The 4,525-nt window shown below is 35.8% G+C and overlaps 1 long non-coding RNA gene across 1 annotated transcript; it reads right to left on the bottom strand.

The window, feature by feature from the left end:
• Nucleotides 1-640: 640 nt before the first annotated feature.
• Nucleotides 641-4,278, bottom strand: LOC136288789 (uncharacterized). Its single transcript, XR_010720583.1, has 3 exons — nucleotides 4,216-4,278; nucleotides 1,454-1,533; nucleotides 641-678 (listed from the first exon to the last, which is right to left on the bottom strand). It is a non-coding gene; the product is annotated as an uncharacterized lncRNA (long non-coding RNA).
• Nucleotides 4,279-4,525: the final 247 nt, after the last annotated feature.

The raw sequence follows: 4,525 nt of genomic DNA, 5'->3' as shown, positions 1-4,525 counted from the left end.
AAAAACACAAAAAAAAACCCAAAAACTCAACCCCCCCCCCCCAAAAAAAAAACCCAACCAACCAAACAAAAAAACCCACCCAGTATTATTTACTTAGACTCTCATATACATTCAGCTATGCAAAAACTCTCCAAGTAGGAGGAAGCTCACCCAGGAAATACCCCTAATTGAATTCCTGAGAGATTCAAAGGACTTCATATTAAGCTTCCCCAAACTCTTACAGGTGTAAACAGAAAGTGTTTAACTTTCACTTGTCCTTCTCAAGGACAGCAAAGACAAAGGGCAGTGGAGGAGAATATCCTCCTTGAAAATTGTTCTGAGAAGATAGCAGTTGTCCTCTGGCAAATCTGGTTGCTGAGGTTTTAAGATACATAATTTGCTCAGCCCTCTGGCTCACTGCCTCCAAGCTATTCTCCTCTAAAAACGTTGTAGAAAAAGAAATTTAGCTGAACCTCACCACTTTAGATCAGAGTTAAATCTGCTCATGGAATTTAGTGCCACTGAACTCCCATCTGACACAGCTGAAGGGTGGCTGCTCCTGCCACCCCTGTGGTAGGGGTAGGCAGAAGTGGATCTAAAGTTGGTTTGTGGCAATGCCACAAGAGAACACTCACCAGAAGATGCCCCTCAGCACTCAAATACTGGTACTTGCCAGTCCCCGGCATACCTGCAAAAAATCTGCAAGGTAAAAGTGTCTTATTTTCAATTTACCAATGGTACCTTTCCTTCAGGTAAGGATTAAAACATTCAGAACTTCATATCCAAGACAAACTATTATAGTTGAGCTATGCAATTTTCTAGGATTTACCTAATGAATGGTATTTGCTTTTCTCTTCTTTTAGGGATGCTCTTAAAAAAAATGAAAGGATCATTTTTGGTTTGTTTTGGTCATGAAACGTGGTTTGCTGTTTTGGGTTTTTTTCTTTCATTTAAAACACAAAGAAAAAAATTAGCCTCTATTTTTTTCTTTTCAATTTTGAAATGCTGATTTTTTTTCTTTTTTCAAATGCTATTTTCCAGTCAGTTTTAAGGCAATACAAGTAATTACTAAGCCAGACCAAAGCAGGTGATTGTTTCATAACTGTCAAATAATGACAACATAAAGAAGGGACAAATAGCATCCTGAAATTAATCATACAGAATGGATCACAGTGAATATCCCCTCTTTCTGCCCAAAAGATGCATTTAATTTTCCTATCTTTATTCACATAGAGATTCAGGCAGAGAAAGATGGCTCCAAAAGCAATTTCTTTAAGATACCACAAAATAGAAAGGTTAATAGTTAACACTGTGAAGACTCCCATTATTAAAACTGCTTTGCCATGCAATACCAGGACAAATGGAAAATGAAAATTAGCCTAGACGTCTACAACCTCACAAAGGAGATTCAGAGTCTCTGGGGTTGTCATTCCAGAATCTTTACATGACAATCAAGCAGGTTTTGTGTACTTACTGTAGTTAATGCCACCTCTTCCCATTTTCATTTTGTTGCAAGCACAGAAAATATAACCAATAATGTGCATGTTCTTTTTTCTTTGAGGGGAGGAAAGGGGAAAAAAAAGAATTTAATTGACAGATAAAACTGATGTAGAAAGGGTAATTTCATTTTCCATCAGAAGAAGTAAGGTTTTATGTTGGGAATTAAATTAACAGCACATGAAATTGGCTTTTCCTAAGTTCATATTTTTAAAACTTTTTTTTTCCTCTTTATAAAAGAAGAAGAAGAAGAAAAAAGAAAAAGACCCCCAAACCAAGGTAGAGTTGTAAAAAAGCCTAACAACGAGCACAGATGATTTCCAAAAATGATAAAACTTTTCCAATGCAGTGTGGTTGTGGGTCTGCTTGCTTTTCAATCACTTGGCATTTTCTGGTTGTGTGATACTAAAAAGTTATGCTTATAAATGTTTCCTGATTTCTTTGTGTGACATTCCACCCTCTGACTCCAGCTGGTTTCAAGATGCACTCCCCATCCCACATATTTTCCTGTTTCCTCAGTTTATTCAAGTTGCCTGCAGGTTGTGATTTATCTTTGCAGTTAATACATTTGTATTCACATAATTTTTTGCTTCTGTTTGGCTAGGCAAATCTCCATTGGAATACCAATATGTGTGGATTTCCATATTGTCATCACTGACAAAATAGCAACATGGGACTGAAAAAAAAATCTAAGTGATGAGCAAGAAAAAAATATGGAGAAAAGGGAAAAATCATTTTGAAATCACAGAATGTAGTGTCTTCCCCTCTCTCTTTTAATGCATAAAAGTGAAGTTAATGACAAAGCCCCTTGTTAATGCTGTGCTTAGAAGAAACAAAGAGGATCTTTCTAAAGAGTTCCTTTGATAATTTATCAAGACAAGTGTAAAAATGAACTATGAAAAAAGCAAAGACAAAAATACACGTGCACACACATGATATGTACCCATTAAAAACCCATGGAAAGAAAAAAGAACAATCATCCCCCCAAATTATAGTAAACAATGATGAATAGCATCATAATCAAGCACAAGATAGATGGTTTTGACAGTTTTCAGTTTCTTGGTGAGTTGAAAACACAAGTTCTTAGGTTTAGGTACCAAACAAAAATATTTTAATTATTTATATTCTTTAAAAATCTGCTATTGTTTTAACAGCATAACACCCTTTAATACAAGAAGATCAAATTTTGCAACACATTTTCACGTAAATATTTTTTTGTTCAAAAATCTCAAGGCAATTTGTGAGTCTGGTGTAATTTTCAGAAGTATCTCACAACTTCAAATGTCCCTGAAGGGAACATTAGTTCAGAATCCATAAGCAAATTCATCAAAATACAGAAGAGGGTCTCAATACTAAGTGCACGGAGCAGTCTGATATATTTCAGTAGATGATGGACAAATCTCCGGGTGTCACTGTGGTGAGCTGGTCTGGGTCAGCTGCCAAGTGCCCACCCAGCTGCTCCCTCATTCAGGGGAACAGAGCAACAAAATGGGATAACAAAGCTTGTGTAAAATAGGCTCAAAGAAACTTCTACTTAAAGTATTTCTTTCCAGTGCTTAATTAGTTCAAATATTGAATTAGGTTTTATACACTGTTTAGCAGGGGTGCATAATCTTGCTCTGATATACAACTACTACCTGTATATGCTGACCTGACTCACCCGCCTTGATATTCTCAAACCTCATGCAAAGAAGGAGCAGGAATGTTTGCAAGGGATGAGGAAAATGTGCACAGCTGTCCTTCTCAGCATTGTGCCATGCTTGGATAGGAGTAAGTAGAGCATAGTTCACTATGGAGCCTTTGCAAAAGACAAAGAACCCCTAGTGAGAAATTTGAGTAATGGAACAATCTCTGGTAGGATGTAAGGACCTGTACTGATTTTACCATGTTTGGTGCCCAACTCAAGCTGATTGATTTTTTTACTCACCGCTCTCCCCCATCCCATCTTAGTTTGGGTAACTATTCCATCAGATGGAAATACAATACTATCAAAATAATATTCTGGAAAGCTACAACTCTGAGAGAGAGGATGAAAGAAAAAAGAAGCCACACCAAGCAAATGTCAGTTATGTCACTTAATTCATTACTGCCTTAAATGAAGGCAAATGGATGACACCGGGAGCATTAACACAACTAGCCTACATAATGAGACCTGAATTTCAGCTTCTGAGAGCTTCTTTATATCCCTACGTGCATGAAAATAAATGCACACACATATATATATTATACATGCACAAACATATTTATACATATTTAAGTGTATATATTTGAACCATATATGTAGCTATACAGATCCATATATGTATGTATATATGTATATTTGTTTGTGCATGTATTTGCATAAATAGATGTTTCATTTCTTAAAGTGTGGTTTTAGTCCTGGTTTTTTGGTACTGTGTGTGGGTTCATTTGGGAGGGAGCAAATACACTATAAGAAAATTTACATTAAAATTATTAGGGTAAAAAAAGAGAAGAAGAAAAAGATGAAGAAGAAGAGACAGGAAGAGAAAGACAGAAGAAAAAGAGGGAAACAAGTGTGAGATTAAGGTATGCATTTTAAGGCTACTGTTTCTCAGAGAATAAAGAGATTTATCTTGATTTCCAGCTCTCCTTCTAAAAATAAGGGATAGTATCTCAGAAAATGGAGCTTCTTTTTTCTTTTTGCTGACCTACTAAAAAAAAATAAAACAGTACCAAAAAAAAAAAATCTCCATTGCTGAGATATTTCCTCTTTCTTACCTTTCTGCTGATAAAAACTCTCAGTGTTTCTGGATAAGAAGAGATACTTTATTGTCTCCTGCAAAGATATAAGAGAAGAGAGAGAAAAAAACAATGCCTTTTTTTAGAAAGGAAAGCAAGTGCAATTTGAAGAGCGATTGTAATAGACAGTATTGCTGAAGGCAAGCAGAAGCTAAGAAGTAAGTGTTTTAGAATATTATCCTTCCTTAACATTTTGATAAAGTTCCTGAAAATGGGAGCTTTTGCCTCTGCAGCACTTTAATTTCCTATAATCATCTCTGATCGAACAGATGATACACACAGAGTTACC

The sequence above is a fragment of the Chamaea fasciata genome, unplaced genomic scaffold (assembly GCF_029207755.1).
Source record: "Chamaea fasciata isolate MVZ Bird 193981 ecotype frontalis unplaced genomic scaffold, bChaFas1.0.hap1 SCAF_4, whole genome shotgun sequence".
Classification (NCBI taxonomy): domain Eukaryota; kingdom Metazoa; phylum Chordata; class Aves; order Passeriformes; family Sylviidae; genus Chamaea; species Chamaea fasciata.
The sequence above is the reverse complement of the archived record's forward strand: the minus strand, read 5'-3'. Positions and strand labels throughout refer to the sequence as shown.